This window comes from Canis lupus, chromosome 10 (genome assembly GCF_048164855.1).
Source record: "Canis lupus baileyi chromosome 10, mCanLup2.hap1, whole genome shotgun sequence".
Classification (NCBI taxonomy): domain Eukaryota; kingdom Metazoa; phylum Chordata; class Mammalia; order Carnivora; family Canidae; genus Canis; species Canis lupus.
In genome coordinates, this window is record NC_132847.1 from 55,717,152 (window position 1) to 55,735,257 (window position 18,106).

An 18,106-nucleotide genomic window follows, 5' to 3' on the forward strand; every position below is an offset into this window, starting at 1 on the left:
CTTCACACTGGGAATACAGCAATGAACAAAGCAAAGGTTTGGTTTCTTCACATGGTAGATGATATTGACAATAAGAACCCCTAAAGCATGAAATTAATGTTACCCTTTGAGAATGAAATTAGAAGAAGTTAACATGAAACAAATCAGTCAGGGAGTGGGGACATAATTGTGACTAAGAAAGGTTAAATACAACATATGAGATCATATGTTGGTGACTGGGAATACTGTTGGTATAAAGGGCATGGTCTGCCTGGAGCTAGAAGACAGAAGGTCAGAGGAAAAATATCTGTGAATTTGTTCCTAGCATTATCTAAAGACAGGATAATCAACCAGGGACTGAAGACATGAGTCTGTCGCAACTCAGTGACATTGGCCACTGAAATCATTCAATTTATTCTTTCAACCATCCCCCTTCCTCTTCTTCTGGCCAAGTCCCAGCTCAGATTTTGACTTAAGTTTAACTTTCCCAAAAAAACTTCCTCTGCACTTTCACAGCACTATGTATTTCTCCTTTTTTTTTTTTTAACATATTTTATTTATTTGAGAGAGAGGGAGAGAGTGTGCACACAAGCAGGAGGGAGGGGCAGAGGGAGAGAGAGAAGCAGATTGCCCACTGAGCAGGGAGTCTGACATGGAGCTCCATCCCTGGGCTCTGAGATCATGACCTGAGCTGAAGGCAGATGCTTAACCAATTGAGCTACCCAGGCGCTCCTGTACTTCTTCATAGCACTTATCACAGCTTTGATTTATGGTTTCTTAGTGTCCATCTTCCCCACTGGATGGGAAGCTGCATGAGGGTAGAAACCCTGTCAGTCTTATTCACCACCATATCCCACTAACTAGCACACCGAGGCACTTAGTAAATACTTGTTAAATGAGTGAATAAGTTAATGAAAGACTGAATGAATTTGATTTCCCAGGAAGATTTTCCTATAAGCAAAGAACACTCTAAGAGATGAGTTTTCTTTCTGGAATTCTTGGAGACCTCACTCTTACTGCAGAATTCTAACATAAGATAGAAAGTGGGATTGAACAGGAAATGAGCTATGGGACTTTAGAGATGGACCTGCAATTATTGAAGTGATTATGGAAGAGAGGGCACAGGACCTGAGTCTTGAATTGAAGATGGGATTTGATCTGTGGAGCTGAGGAAAAGAAGTTGTTCCAGCCAGAGATGGATAGCATGAGCAAGGATATTAAGTTTGGAATTTAGAGTGCATGTAGGGAATAATGGGACAGAACATGGGGAGGCATCCCAGGGTCTCAATGAGATAGGCAGGATAAAGTATTTGGACTTATTTATCTGCTATTAGGCTTTGCCATAAAGGAATACTTGTATGGTGTGGTGGTGGTGATGTCAGTTCCTTCTGCAGTGTTCCAAAAAGAAATGGTGTCAAGCAATGACAAGGAGAGGATTACTCCAAGAGAAGGTTAGCTGGCTGTCTCCCTAAAGGTCTTTATTGTAGGGTATTACCTCATTGAACTCGAAGGGTCCATGTTCTGGTCCTCTGCCAATTAGGCTCAGAAATCTGATATGGAAGCATTCAAGGGTAGATCTAAGCTCACAACACTGTTGTATATAATCTAGAATGCTAATTTAGTGATTTACAAGGTAAACTACAATTGCTGAAGGTTTAAAATGCTCAAGTCCTATGACAAGAGCATTCTGGCCCTGTAAGCAGGCTGTAGAAGAAGCCATATTATAATTATTTATATATATATATATAAATTTATATATATAATATAATTTATTAACTCACAATAAGAAATATAATTACCAAAGGATGCCCAAGTCCAATGGCTAATGTATTCATTTCCTGTAGGTGGATCTACATGGGAAATCAAACTCAAATCAGATTGCTTGATAAGCTTACAGTTAGGGCAAGGGGAAATCATTAAAAGTATATTTAGAGACATCTGACCTAGACCTCTATAGTAGGAAGATGCTTGTCACCAGAATTACCTGGGTCACTTTCTTAACCAAAGCCCCTCTGCCCTGTCTGGTATTAGATGGGTAATGCCAAGGTTTGCTTATCTGACCTCCTTTCCTTGTGTTTTCATGATTAGTCAATATCTCTTTTGACTGGTGCTTTCCTTCTTCAGCTGTATTAATACTTTTTTTTAAAAAAGATTTTATTTATTTATTCATGAGAGAGACAGAGAGGCAGAGACATAGGCAGAGGGAGAAGCAGGCTCCCCATGGGAAGGCTGAGGCAGAACTTGATCATACCCCAGGATCATACCCTGAACCAAAGGCAGACAACCACTGAGCCACCCAGGTACCCCTGTATTCATTCTTTCTTTCTTTCTTTCTTTCTTTCTTTCTTTCTTTCTTTCTTTCTTTCTTTCTTTCTTTCTTTCTTTCTTTCTTTCATACTTTCAATCAGATTTTATCAAGTTCTCATGGTCTGAGAACCATTCTGTTTCTTTAAGGTGACTTAGCAAATCTCTGCTGTAATCAATTATGTGTTGGTGTCCTCATTAAACTCTCAAAGGACAATCTCATTTCTAATTCTTTCAGGATCACTCAGGGTTGCCCCTAGTACTACAACACTTGCCAGCATTGAGATTCTAGGGCACCCTAAGCCCCAGATGGCTTAGAAAATCTTATTTAACATTGTCAGAATTTCACCAATTAGATATAACCTCAGTGATAATGGCCCCTGCCATTCTATTCATGTGTTTCATTGCAATCAAAACACATGTTAACATCTGTTATTTTATTCAATCATTCTAAGAACTCTTGAGGTAACTAGGGCAGAGATTGGAGTTGCTCATAGTCACATACTTACTACATACTTACTAAGAGGCAGAGACAGAGTTCAGACCTCAGATTATTTTTGTGTAATCCTGCTGTTTCACCAAGAGAAGAGAACCTTCTTTTAAATGGCACCTGCACTGAAAAGAACATTCAAATAATACTATTGTTTATTCACTTGAAGGTCAGGCAAAGAAGTCAGGTGTTGAGGCTTAGGATGAAAACAATGACTGAGGATTTTAGTATCAGATCTAGGACTTGATTAGCAATAGACATGCCCAATCCCATCCCTACTTCAAGGAAGCAGAACAGTGGGGTTAGATGGACCCCTTTGGGCAGAGCTGGCAGGAGCAGTAGGAACAAAGACCCAATCAGACTGGAATGGCCATCAGTGAGTCCAGAACTCGGATAGAGAAAGCTGGTATCCTGAGTGATATTGCCACCAAACTGCAGGGAAGGGTAAATGGCCCCTCTCAGCCTTTCTAGAATCAAAACATTCTTTCCTCTAAGCACTGCTGGATATACAAGGAAAATATACATTCTTACTCTTTGCTTTCTCGTCCCAGATTTCACAGAGCCTACCTCTCTTTATGATGACGCTTTTTTTTAAAAGATTTTATTTATTTATTCATGAGAATACACAGAGAGAGGAGAGAGAGAAAGAGAGAGACAGAGACACAGGCAGAGGGAGAAGCAGGCTCCATGCAGGGAGCCCGACGCGGGACTCGATTCGTGGTCTCCAGGATCATGGCCAGGGCCAAAGGCGGCGCTAAACCGCTGAGCCACCCGGGCTGCCCTATGATGACTCTTTTTTTTTTTTCCTATGATGACTCTTAATGAGCACCCACACTGTGCCAGGCTAGGGATTAGATACATTATTTTGCTCATAACAAGCTGAAGATTGTATTGGCTCTACTCTACACCCAAGAAACTGTAACCCTTAGAGGTTAAGTAAATTGCCCCAGGTCAGTCACTAATATACAGTGGAAATGGGGTTCTAAGGCAGGTCTGTTTAGATGCAAGAGCAAGTTTTTCTCTTTGTGTCATACTGACCCTCAATACATTCATGTCTCAGAAGATGTCACAGTTCAGGCTTCTTAGGTCTTCTGTTCCTGCTGGTCAGAGTAATGAGAACAAGAGACAAAAGCAGAAAGTGATGCATGCTAGACCTGGACTGCCAGATCCAAATTCAGACTACCACTTGCCGGCTGTGTAACTTGGGGCGAGTCTTACCCCCACCATGTCTGTTTACTCGCTTGTAAAATAAGGATAATAGTAGTACTCACATTATAGAGTCATTGTGAGCATTAAATATATTATTATAACGAGAGTGCTTAGAAGAGTGTTTGGTACATAGTAAATGCTCAATAAAATTAGCCATGGTCTTTTGATTAAATTGAGGTCTTGGTCTCAGTCCAATCTGACTCCTTCTTTGGATTTGGGAGACCCTGCAGTCTCATTAATTCTATAATTCTAAGCCATCTCTTGAGGTGGTTTACTTTCTAGGTGAGTCTTCTTAACCATTTTAATAGATCCCTATTAAATGTTAATATTTACATCTGATATGTAAATATCAGACCTCATCTAGAATTCAAGGGTTACACCGCAGGTGGTCCCTACATTTGCCACTACTGTACCCTCCTCCTCCCTTTCTTAGAAGTGCCTGCATAAAGTGACTGGGTTTACTGGAGAGTTACCCTAGGTGGGTCCCAGCAGCCCTTGGTCATAAGCATTCCTTGTGAGAACCCATTCTTTGCATGCTTTGGAGCTCAGCAGGCTCCCTGAGTCTTCTCAGCTAATGATGTTCCAGATGCCAGAGCTGGCAGGACAGGGTGGGGCAGCCCTCGCTGACTCCAGAGAAGAAATCAGGTCTGTTCACCCGGACAACTGCAGACCAATTAAAATAGTGCATGAGCTAATTAAGGACCACGAATCAGGCATCACTGCTCTGTGGTGCCCCCCCAAAATGCAAGATAAACAGAGCCTTGGGCAGGCGCCTTCTATGACCTGGAATTGGGCAACTTAGGTGACAAGATTAAAATAAAAAGAACAGAACACCTGCAATACATAAATTCATATATTCAAATTGAATCTTTAATGCAGTTCTATTTCAGAAATATTTACAAAACCTAATTAAGGCAGAGAACAGTGCTGGACATTACAGGGACACAAATGGGTGACACTCAGTCCCCAACTTGAGGGTATCAGTTCTCCATCCCCACTGCCACTTCTCACCAGCCCCTACAGGCCCTCTCACTTGGACTGTTGCAGTCATCCCCCTAACTGGTCTCCTTATCTCTTAGCTTTCCTCAACCACAATCTTACAAAACAAATTTGGTCACACACTCTCCACTCAAAGTGGTTTCCCACTGCCTGCACATGAAATGCAAATACCTTACTGGTATTTAAAGCTCCCACAGATTGGTCCAATTTGGTCTCCCAAGGTTTTTCTCTCTACTTACACAGTTCTCCTCCACTGTTTATGCAACATGCCAGCCTTACTGGTCTACTACAATTCCCTCAAACACCCTGTCTTCATTCTTTCTCCGTTTTCCTCCCTGATTTATTACAAAGCATAGCAGGCCTTCCTTTTCGTCTGACTATAAAGATCTTGCTCACTTTTCAAAGCTCCCCTCAACACCACTTCTTTCCTGAAGCATTCTGTAATGTTGGCCTTCTCTAGTGGGATGTCATCGATCCCCATGGTATCCTCCATCGCATTTGGTTTAACCTTCTCTTACGTCACAGAGTTTTCCTCCTGCATGTTCTCCAAGGAAGTGGGTCTTTAATGGGCTGTTACTCTCCTCCCCCAAATTGTGGCTAGGACAGTGCTCACATGGGGTGAATTATACTGAACGGAATGGAGGAAATAAACCCAGCCCGAAGTGACTGATAGAAGCCAAAAACACCACAGGGTTCTCTGCCAGAGCTCTAAGGTGGGACAAAATTTGGGCTGGAATGGGGATGAAATATATCCAAACAGGAAAGACCAGAAAAGGTTTTGTTTTTTTCCTGTCAACCTTCCCTGATTTTTCCTCCTCTTGGCTGTGTCCCTCTTGTTCCTATCCCCAACTGTGGTATTCATAAACTAGTACTGTAATTGTATGCTAATTTGTCTGACTTATTTACTAGACTATAAGATCCTTGAGGGACCAAGCCTTAATCTTTGTTATTAGCCTTGTATCAAATCCAGTGCTTGGCATTTAGTAGGTGCTCAACAATTATTTGTCAGCGGGGAGGAAAAAGAGGGTGGAAGGGAGGGCAGGGAAGGTTTATTCATGTAGAGATGGGACAGGGTGAAGGCTACAGAAAACTGAAACCAAAGAGGTACAGTCCTATGTGGGGATCCTGCCATATTGTCTGGGTAGATTAGCTTGATATAATGAAGGTGCTCCCTTGCTGCATATGGCTTTCTGTAGGTGCTGACACTGAGTAATAAGAAAAAAGCCTTATATTCCCAGATCCTCTCCCCCCACTTCACCCTCTCCCTCACTTCACATCCTGGAATTGGTGCTGATACATTCCTCAATAAAGACAATTAGGAGGCATTTGGCAGCCACACTCCATTCCTTTTTTTTTTTTTTTTTTTTCCGCACTCCATTCCTATTCTGCAACAGAGGGGTCATTGTGATTGCTGATTTCACTAGCAAAGACCAGCCCAATGGCCACTTATGGTAGCTTTTTAAAAAAAAAAAATCAAAGGCTTCTAAATGAAGATGAAATTCCTTTTCCCTTGCTTCTACACAGATAGGCAACATTAGGAATGGAACCCTCACTTGAATCTGCCCCTATGCCAGATCATCATAGCATAGTGGAGGGAGATATGGCTCTGGCATGACTGCCAGCCAAGCATAACTAGCATATTCACCACTCAAGACAAGTGCCTTAATTCCTGAGGCTCGTTTTCCTCATCTATAAAATGGGAATATATAGTATTTTTTCTCCCACAGGACTGTTGTGAAAATATCACATGCCATAAATAACTTAGTTCAGCACCCAGCATAGAAACAGCCCTAAGTAAATGGTAGCTATCGATCATCATGATTATTAAAAAACAAACAAACAAACAAAAAACTATTTAGGTTAAGGATTTAAGGGCTTAGTGAAGTAGACAACTGTTATATGATATTTCAGAAATCCTGTTAGATGTTCCAATTGTCTGATAGAGCAGTTTTAGAGTTCTTGGTATTCCTTTCAACTCCTGCTTTTATTTTATCCTGTCCATATGCCTGTGTTTATATGCTATAGGAAATATGGTTGGTTTTTTTTGTTTTTTTTTTTTTTAGCAATAACTAAATTCCTTACTGGCCCTGATTATTCTCAGCTTGTTTCCTACTACCCCTGGCTCTATATATTGGGAATACATGATAAAGCACCTCCTTTACTAAAACATTTTTAAGGCTTGTGTTTGCAAAAGCTTTGCAAGAACTTTGCAACTTGAACTTTGAAGAACCCAAATTCAAATAGACAACATCCTAAGCTTTGGGTTCAAAAAGTTACTATGCTAGGAGGATAATTTGATATCCAATATTTTCATTATTTACTGTAGGTTTTTATTTTATGTTTTCTTAGTCTGCTTGTTTTCCACTTTGGTACAGAGAGTGAAAAACTTTTTTCACACATGTCTACAATGACAGCTGGAAATCTGTAGAGAGAGGGAATGATTGATTCTTCATCATAACATTGGATAGCAGGAAGGTAAAGAATAGAACAAATGAGGAAGAGAAAAGAGGTAACAGAAACAGTCTACATTAAGGTAGACCTTCAATAACTGTTGGCCAAATACATGAGTTTGTTGTACAGGAGGGTTAGATTCTAAGTTCCCACAGAGAATCAAGACACACTAGCTATCAGATAGCCAAATTGAGGGACAGACCACCCAGAAGAATCTGCACAAAGGATTTAGCAAAGAATGGTTATATGACTCAGGTTCTCACGTCAAAGGTCAGAAGATACCATTATATCTTAATTTTTTTTAATTAATTTTTTATTTTTTTTAAAGATTTTTTATTTAGTTGTTAGAGCACAACAGGGGGAGTGGAAGGCAGAGGGAGAGGGAGAAGCAGACTCCCCACTGAGCAGGGAGCCTGATGTGGGGCTCCATCCCAGGCCCCTGAGATCATGACCTGAGCTGAAGGCAGACACTTAAACAACTGAACCACCTAGGTGCTCCTGAGGCTTATTTTTTAAAAAGATTTATTTGTTTGAGAGAGAGAGAGTTAACTGGGGAGGGGTGTGCAGAGGGAGAAGCAGACTTCCCCATGAGCAGATCAGAGAGCCCAACATGGGACTCCATCCCAGGACCACCACCTGAGCCAAAGGCAGATGCCTCGTTGACTGAACCACCCAGGTGCCCCTTGTTGAGGCTTTTGAAGAGAATTTCTTTGGAGGGAGCAGTGAGCGTGCTAAGTACCACTCCTGGACTCAGGAAGTAAGGGATGTGGATGCCCATCTTATCTTACCTGGCCTCAACAGGACCACTCAGAGTTTGAGCTGCATCCTGCTGTTAGAGGCCCAGGGCACTGAGTCTGAATCCTGCTCTGAAAATTTACAGAAAAAAAAAAAAAAAAAAAAAAAAAAAAACAAGCCAGGCTATTGCTTTGGCAGTGGAGCAAAGGAGGTTGCTGCTACTTCCTGATTGGCCAGTACTCCTAGAATTTGTTAGGTCAAAGAATGTTCCCAGGAACAGATATGGGCCCTTGCAAGGGAGAGCCTGGCTGTGAAGCACCTAAGATCTGTTTAATAGGGTGTCCGTAGATCCAGCTGAGAAGCTGGATGAGGAATGCTCGCTAGGGCCTCCTGGGGCAGGAACTCCTGTCTGAATGGATTGTTTTGGTTAATTAAAGAATCCTCAAGTGAGAGCACCTAGGTTGGGGGGCAGGGCTTGGAGGAACTCACAGTAATACCATATAGGAGAAAGTCAGTTCTAGACAACTGCTAGCCCTGGAGAGTGTGGTACCATGTCACCAGGGTCCCCATCAAACAAACACTCTCTGCCACCTTCACTCTCCTCTCTTTCTCCAGGAGGGGGTTTAAAACCCCAGTTAGCAAGCTGGGAGTATTAAGAAGGAAAGAGAAGATTCATACCCTGGTTTCTCACCTGCCAAAAGCCCCTTGAATGAGATTAGAAGTTTCTATTACTACGCGGATATGGATATTTTAATTTACTGAATTGAAACTGTGTTCCTTCCTTTTAAGTGAAGGAAGGACTTTTGGCTACTTAGGAGGAACTGCCCAACCACAGGGGGCATGCTTGAGTTTCTGTCTAGTGGCAGGGGAATGAAACTCTCTCCCCATTTCACCTCTGGTAAGTTTAAAAGGCAGGAGATTAAAAATAGTGTTTTCATTGTATTCCATGAGTTTGGGTTGTTTAGCTTACTGGCTACAGAATGAATATATGAGTGTTTATTTATATTAGGTTGCCCTGTGATTTCAAATTTAGGCCTTTAAAAAAATGGAATTCTTGGGATGCCTGGGTGGCTTAATGGTTGAGGGTTGGTCTTCGGCTCAGGGCATGATCCTGGGGTCCTGGGATCCAGTCCCATGTTGGGCTTACCACAGGGAGCCTTCTTCCCCCTCTGCCTATGTATCTGCCTCTCTGTGTGTCTCATGAATAAATAAATAAATAAATAAAATAAAATAAAAATAAAAAATAAAAAATTGAATTCTCGTAACATTTTATTACTTTTGGAAGGCATGCAATTGTTAAGTGGTAGATTATTCTGTAGCTCTTAGCTATATTAAGATCCCATGTTGAAATTAATACCACTCTGTTTCCTGTTACCTCAAAAGCTGTAGCAAGTGGAGTGTCAGCAATGTCTATTTGTTAGGGCCCTAACCTCCTTTTATTCCTAGTACTTCGGTGACCTGCTTAAAACCTTGGCCAGCTGTTCTGCAGAGAAGGTGCTGAGCGTGCATTCGTACTCAGGTGTAAATGAGTTACAGAATTGGTTGTATGCTTATTTCCAGGAACAGTTTTGCTTTAACAGTAAAAGTGAGCTCAAAGAAGGAATGCCTTCATGGTGGATTTTGGGCATCTGCCACAGACAAGTGTCCTAGGAGGTTTCTTTGGGAAGGGGCATCCCAGCTCCTTGGGAACCATCCTTGATGTGACCCTGAGCTCTGGGCACCTGGGCAGCTACCCTTGCCTGAGAGAGTAAATGTGAAAGCAGGTTGTAAATGATAATGTACCATTCTGATGAGAGCTAGTATTGTTATCAGTATTGTTACTCTTAATAGCTCTAACTCCTGACAACAAACTTGTAAGTGCTTCTTAAAAGGTTAGTTACCACGCAGAGTCCTCTGCTGTCCTTATCAAATTATCTCCTTATGCCTGGAATTCTTTAGTATCCCAAAGGGCTAGAAGCAGCTCTCATACATCAGACAGACAAAATGCTAAAAATCAAAGGGTTAGTCCCTCACAGGGCATTTCTTCTTTCTCCTTGTCTACTTTCACCTGCCCAAAAGCATTCTGCTTCTGACCCTATCAGTCCCATCTTGCAACTGAAGCAAGACTCTCGCCTGGCCTGAGCTTTTTCTGTGTGTTCGAAATGATAAGAAACAGCTGTCCTCGGATTAATGCCATCATCCCTGTTATGATTCAGCCATTCAGCTTGTGGCAGCAATTGTGTGTGAGATGAATGTCTTTCTAAATTCAATCACCCCAAAATAAATACATTGCAGTAGCCTCATTAAACAAAATTGGATGCAGGGAAAGGATGGGGCTGATAGGAAATGAGAAAAAGTAGAATATTTCAAAGCTGCATGCATCCACTTGCCCTTCAGAAACCTCTACTAGGACCCTGTTCAGTTGTGGCATTGCTAGTTTGTTTTGTTGTTGTTGTTTTAAGATGCTTATGTGTGTGGTATCACTTTCCCCAAATAGATTTTTTTAAGAGAGATTTTTTAAATGAAATAGTATGTATTCATATTAAGAGACAGTCATACAAAATAGGCAAATATGCAGATATTTTCATATGCAGCATCCCATACATGACATTCAACATACATTTTCCAGGTTGTTCAACTTATTCAAATGATTTTAAGGTCTAACCACAGTAGACCCGTGTTAGGTGCTAAAGGGATATTAAATTGAATTCATTTATCCAAAAGATGCTTGCTGAGAGCTACTCTGTGCTATGTCCTGTGCTCATAGCTTGGGGGTACCACCATGAAACTGTCTGGAAAAGATGCTTAGAATGGGGTGTGGAATGGGATGGACACAGATAAGAATACAGAGAGGTGCAACTTGTTGAGTGCCAATAAGAAAGAGATGCAGAAAGACCCATGAGAATTTAGGAGAAAGTGGTTGTTTATCTCTGTAAGGAAACAGAAAATCTTCAGGCAGGAAGCAATGTTTGGGCTAGCCCTGGAAGTCTGTGAACAGTTTCAAAGTTAAGGCCTTTCTAGGCTAAGGGAATGGTGCAAATAAAGTCAAGATCATATATTTTGGTGAGGGGTTGGGAAACAGAGAGCATGGAGGCACACAGGGGAGTTGTAGATAAGGCTGGAGACCCAGGCAAGAGCCCTGTGTGCTGGCTAAAGGAGTGTGAACTTTATGCTGTAGTCATTTGGGAACCATAGCAGGAATGACATGATCAAAACTGTGCACCGGGAAATTTAATCCAGTAGGAGGCTGTGGATACGACTGATTGAAATTGGGAGGCATCAGAGATGGGAGTTCACTCAGGAGACCCTCACAAAGTTCAGAGCGGGGATAAACAAGGGCCCAAGGTAAGATTGTGGCAAATAAGCCCTGGAGAAACATACATTAATTATTAAAAGGGAAAAATCAATGAGTTCGTGACTGTGGATGTTTTAGGCTCACTGAGTTCCTCTGGGTATTAGGTTTATTTTTACAGGTTGGACCTATGTGGGAGAGAGGTGTGCATGATTCAGGGTCCTAGCAGGGAAACAGAATCTAACTGAGGTGGTTCAAGAGCTTTTAATGAAGGCACCATTTGCAGGGGTGCAGGTGGGATTAAGGAAACCAACAAGGAGAGGGGAGGCACCTAGACGTTAATTAGAGGGGAAAGCTGTTAGTACCCCTGAGGGGCAAGAGGAAAAATGCTATTATCAGCTTCCAATGAGAGTTGGAGTCTTGGAGATAACTGTGGTCTAGAAAGGACAGTCAAGAGAGGAGAGAAGTACCCTTACCTTTCTCTGTTGTAGCACTTTGGGTTTCTGTTCCTTTCACTGGCCAGACTCTCCTGAAAAGGTGACTAGTGACAGGAGTGGGCCTTTCAGGGCACAGAGGAGGGGCAGACATGGGCAGAAATATATATAGGGCAGAGGGTAAGGGGGAGCAAATGGAGAATAACCAATATACAATGCTATGTTGTGCCGTATGTTAGGTGATTTTAATGTCTTGAAGCTCCTTAAATCCTAGGGATTTCAAATAGAAAGGTTTCATTATGAGATCTGATTCTAGTTGATAGTCATCACATGCTTGATAACAAAAACTAATAATAACATCTAAATAATGAAAGGTGAGGGCCAGGCTCGTGCACATAATTTCACTGCTGAATCTTAGTTTGTCTGTAAAACAATGCTATTAATTCCTGCTGTACCCACTCTGTAAGGTACTTACGAAAAGAAAGTGAGATAAGGTTTATAAAAGTGTTTTTTAGATTAATTTTTGGCATACATCACTAGAAAGATAGATGTGTAGGATTGTTATTGTCGTCTGGGATCATCCTTTCTACTTTTGGTGCTCCCCGCTCCACCAGCACAGTGTCTGGGCCAGAGGGCTGCTCAATCACCATCTTTGGCACTGAATTAACTTCAATTCCAAACACATACCCTTTCTCCCATGATTCATGTGTGACCTCTTTCATTCAGGTTTGTTACTGTGGGGCTTTATACTTCTTCAATATATTCCACTGCCTGATAACCTGTCAAGAAAAAAACTAAGACCCCCTCAGGATTCAAATCGCTGGAAAGTATTAAACTGCACTTCATCAAGGGACGGTTCCATCACATGTTCTTAGAGTGAGGCATTATTAGGAATTTTGACCACACACACCAGATCTGAGCCTGGGATTCATTACCTCACTTTACTAGTTTCCTTTCACGGCTTAAGACAGCTACACGTGCAGATTTGGAGGAGACGGCAGTTTGAAAGATGAAAAGCCCTTCAAAGCTGTACGAGATCTTAAAATCCCATGGGTGACAACACCTGGTTCTTGTACTGTAATTGCTTTACTTAGTCTGGCCCTCAGGGACAGGTCCTAAATGAGATATTAGGCTGGTTCCATCTCCAATACCTATGAATTTGCCTTCAGATCCCTGATTCTGCTGAAGTATGTTGGAGGAACGGCAGGCAGAGAGCTCTGTGCTGGGAAGTCAGTTGAGGAAGTCCTGTGCATCGCTTGCTGCAGCAAGCCTAGGGAGACTCCTGCATTGTGAGGAGTGCTCCTCATTTTGTCCCAAACAACATGGACAAATGAAGCTCACTACGGGCCTATTTCTCCTGGACCTTGACTGGTTCTTAAATGTTTTAGGGGAATCTGTTGACCACAGATCTGTCCCAGCGGCATGCTGACCTAATGGTAAGTAGCTGAAGGAACTGCAGGTGTAGGACATGGAAGGAGATAAGTAGGGTGAGGAGCATGGTGTGGTTCTCTCCCTGCAGCCATCTCAGGGAGGGAAGGGGCAGTTTCCTCCAAAGAAGACACAGTTTTGCCTTTCCATGCCCACCAGCGTGCTCCCCCTTATGAGGCTGACTGTGTGGGCAGTGCTACTCAAAGTGTGGTGGGCATATCCACAGCATCAGCAGCACCTGGGAGCTTGTTAAAAATGCAGATTATAGGCCTCACTGTAGACCTACTGAATCAGAACCTCTGGGGGGCAGAATCCTGCCATCTGGGTTTTTGCAAGGCCCCTGGAGGATTTATGTGCACTTTGAAGTTTGAGAAACACTGGTTTAGAGTACAGATAGTGCCCTGCTGGAGAGTGTGCAGATCTGGTGGGTAAAATCACATGCAGAGAGGTGATTGTGTTTGTCTTCGTTCCACTGAGTGTAACAGATTTTCATGGAATGGGCTCCTAGAACAACTGTCAGTTCCTCCATCTGACAGGCCACTTTTGCTAATCCAATTCTTATATTTGCCCAGAGTTGTTTATGTCAGTTCTGATGGTCCCAAAGAAGCAGTCCTTTCCCTTCACTCTCCATTCTCTCAACTCCAGCTTGAAACAGCAGTCTTCTCGTTCCTTTGAATTCTAGCCCAATCCCCTCAGTTCCCCGAGTTATAGAACTTTCCTGGTCTTTCTCCTTCCTGGCTCAGGGGCCATGTGAAATCCCAAGAGACCTCTTTGCTTTCTCCTGCCCCCTGCCCCACTTTTAAGTTTTTCTGTTTTGTTCTCTACCTCCTTGAATTTCAAAAATAATAACTCCCCTGACAAAATTTTATTTCTTCTTCTTTCTATCCCTGGCATCATCCCATATCACTGTCCTCTGTGGGTCCTTCTCTTTCATCTCCGGTCATTGTTGGGTTTCCATTTTAAGCACCTCAATTTTATTTCATCATTCCTTCCTCCGGAGTTGGTTACTCATACATAATCTCTTTAGTTTTGGGATGGTGAGGAGAGCAGGGTACATCCTCAGGCACTGTGTGAAGTTGCCAGATTTTGGCTGGGAAAATATAAAGCCTATTCTGGATACAAAATAATGGGAAGAATGGGAGGCTCCTAAGAGTTATCAGCAGGGTCCACCAAGGGTTAGGCTTAAATTCAGCTCAATTCAGCCAACATTTTTGGGGGACCTACGCACTGACAAGGATGTATATCAGGTGTGTAGGAATAGGACCATGATATAGAATGGCACAGTTAAAGGCAGGATAAGTTTCAGGCAAAGAAGAAAACCCAATCCTGGCAGACCCCAATGACTAATGAGGCACACTCCTTTGCACATAGTAGACACTTAAGAACATCTTTGTTAAATGAAGAAAATAATTTCTTCGATTATGTATATTTTTTCACCTAGTTGCTGTGAATTGGGGTTTCCACAAAAAGATTTTTTTGTAAGATTTTATGTTGTAGGACTCTGTGTGCAACAACACATCCAGTTCCTACTTGTCTTCCTTCTGCGTCTGTGATAATGGATGGGGCAGCAGCAGAATGGAGTCTTCCTGGAAAATGTGAAGGAGACACTTGGACTCAAGACAAGAAAGAACTTGTAAACATATTAGTCTTTAGGGAAATCTTACTGCAAATTGCTCTGAAGAATTTAGACAGAGAGAAAAAAGGACAGAGAAAAAGAAAGGGTGAGGGAGGATAAATCCAGTTTTAAAAGCAAACAGAAATAATGGCTTAGGTCAGATGGGTTTGTTGCACCAACATACTTCATGACCCAAGGAGTCTCATTTGATTATGAGTAGCCATCCTTAAAATTTAAATATAAAACTTAAATTTTGGGGGTACAAAGTGCTTATCAGATCATTTATCACTCCTCTTTGGGTTGGTGTCTACTGTAGCTATGTGAGAGGAGGCAATGTAGTGTAGCATCTTGAGGAGAAGGGACTTGGGTCTCCTGGTTCAGCTTCACCATAATCTTTCTGTTAATCTTTGGCAAGCTCCTTCCCTTCTCAGTGCTCTAGTTTCTTCTCCGTAAAATGAGTAGTTTGGACTAGGTCAGTGGTTCTAAATGCATGGTCCCTGAATCAGCAACATTGGCATCATCTGGGAACTTGCCAGAAATGCAAAATTCCTTCCGCATCAGAAACTCCCTCCAGGTGATTCTGGTGCATGCTCAACTTTGACACTCCCTGGACTAGTCATTCTGTGTTTCTATAAATGAAGTCATGGATGCACATGCAGAGCAGATGTAGGCAATTGAGGCAGATGTCAGCGCTCTAGGCCACCAATTCACAACTGCTTGGTTGTGGACAGTAATGGACCTGCTCTGCATAGAGTAAACTGAATCACAGCTCCCATCCTTCCCTTGCTCTGGCGCCAGATGGCCCATCATAGGCATACTAAGTGCGTGTCTAGGATACTAGCAAAGCAGGGCCACTCACCAATGGTATTTGTGTTTGGAAAAAAAATTGATACCTGATGGTCCCAAAAAACATTGAAGTATTCCTCATAGGAAAAATCAGAACATCATTAGACCTCTTATATTTAGTTTATAGCTTAGTGCTTTTAAAAAGTTTTTTGAAATTCTCAGGGCAGGGATGGGGACATGATGGGCACTATACAACCTTTTCAAGGTTAGGGTATTTAAAGGTCCCTGTTCTGCCCTTACTTTCTCCTTGTTCTTCCCTAAGGAATGCAGTAAGTAAGTCACCATACTTCATAGACTCTAAGAAGCTCCTCCTTTTTAATTAAGGATTTTATCTATTTATTTTAAAGAGAGTGAGAGAGTGCATGAGAGCAGGAGGAAGGGCAGTAGAAGGGGGAGAGAATCCCATACAGACCCTATGCTGAGCAGGGAGCCCATCGTGGGGCTTGATCTCTCAACCCTGAGATCACAACCTGAGCCAAAACCGAGAGTCGGATGCTCAACCGACTGAGCCACCCAGGTGCCCCTAAGAAGCTCCTCTTTCCCCCCTCTGAGATTGGGATGTATCTTACAATTGTTGGTGCCTTAGATCCAATTAAATATGGTATATTGTTGCCATTGTTGATATTCCTTAGAAAACATTCTGTGTCGGGCTCTCACCCATATCATTTCCTGAAGTCTAAAACTCTTCTATAACCCTTGCATCTGGAATGAAAGTTCATGGCCAGTGTGCACCATGGTTTAGGCATTCTGACAAACTTAAGCAGGAGGTACTTACTTGGTTATGTGTAGAGCTCCCACAGTTGTGGAGTCTCTTAGGTTATTTGGTGCTGGGGATCAGTAGCTTCCTCTAGGCAGGTTGACTACTCTTGGGCAATGATTAATGTTCTGGAATAGAGTGTAGTGGTGGAAAATGTCTTAGATGCACACCTGTCATTAAGGAGCTCATGTTATAGTGGACACACATGAAGGTCAACAAGGAATAATAATGTAAAATGCTAAATGCCATAACAGGCAAATATAAATGTCTAAAGAGGGAAAAATTGACTCAGCATGGGTTTGTTGGGTGTGACTTCACAGAGGAGGTGACAGTGCCTGGCTCTTAAAAAGGAATAGGAGACCGCTAAGTAGAAAAGGAAGACATGCCTAAATGTACTTAAGATACACTTACATTCGTGAATTTTTTTCGTATGTAAATTATACTTCAATGAAGTTCTTTTTAATACCTTTCCAAAGGAAAGTGCTTTGAGCCTGAAGCGCGAGGTCCATTTGGGAAGTGATGAGCAAACCTTCGTGGCCTGCAAAGAGAGTGCTGTGAGTGGGGAGAGATGAGGTAGGAGGGTTTGTTTGTAATCAGATTGTGCAGTTTTCTCTGTCATACTAAGGAATTGAATAAATTTAAGAGGGTGTTGGGTAGAAAACAGATATTTGGAAATAAGCAGGATAGGCTGTGAGGTTGTGGGATTTGTCACTATCAGCTAGAAAAATTTGCTGTCATTTAGCAATAAATGTAACTCTGATTTCCTTGGCAGCCCCGTCAAAAAGAGATGTGTGGTGAGTTAGATAGTTTTCATTAATTGATAAAGGGAAGCAAGTCAGTTTGTCAAAAGAGAAAAACTATTTTCCTGGTGCTAAATTGTAAGGAATTTCCTATGTGCACTTTAATATTGGGGTCTTTGAACAGCATAGCTTAAAATAATAATGTCACATTTCTTTATACTAACTCCCGACTCCATGGCAATGGCAACTGTGTGACTCATCTCTGTAACTTTAGAAGTCAGGGCTCAGTAAATCTGGTGGAATGACCGTGTGACTCTCAGAGGCAGTGGGAGGCTCAGTGCTCAGGACCCTCTGCTTCCTGGAGAGGAGATTGACCCAAACCCCAGCAACTGGTGCTGTGCTTAGTCATTAAGGACTCACAGGACAGGAAGCATTGCAGTGATAGTGTGGAGAGAGGACACCCTACAATCAATTCATCACGGGATTTTGGATTAAGGTCAGCCGCATGTAACAGAAAATCTAAAATAACAGTCATATTAGTTCAATATGGATTAATTTTCTCTCACATATTTTCACGAACTGAGCCCACCCATGAGACCAGATGAAAATAGAACATTACTCAGAAGCCCTCTTGTGCCTCCTTCCAGATCTTAGCTCTCCCCAAGGGTATCTACTATCTTGACCTCTAGCACACAGAGATTAGTTTTGTCTGGTTTTGAACTTTGTTAAATGAAATCATTAGTATGTACTATTTTCATCTGACAGCAGAAGCTTTAACCTCTTTTATTGTAAAATCATATATAGGGGTGCCTGGGTGACTCAGGTGGTTATACATCTGACTCTTGGTT

General features: G+C 42.1%; 1 protein-coding gene across 6 annotated transcripts in view; it reads left to right on the forward strand.

The window, feature by feature from the left end:
• Positions 1 to 18,106, forward strand: part of FRMPD1 (FERM and PDZ domain containing 1) — a 150,991-nt gene that overhangs the window by 16,968 nt on the left and 115,917 nt on the right. The window contains exons 1-2 of one of the 6 annotated variants that reach the window (XM_072841975.1): positions 1,258 to 1,430; positions 16,995 to 17,091. The exons of 4 other annotated variants lie outside the window; for them this stretch is intronic. The gene's annotated coding sequence lies outside the window, so the exon portion shown is untranslated. Of the gene's footprint in view, positions 1 to 1,257; positions 1,431 to 16,994; positions 17,092 to 18,106 lie in introns of those variants that run through there. One more of the 6 variants, XM_072841976.1, reaches the window with a different exon arrangement.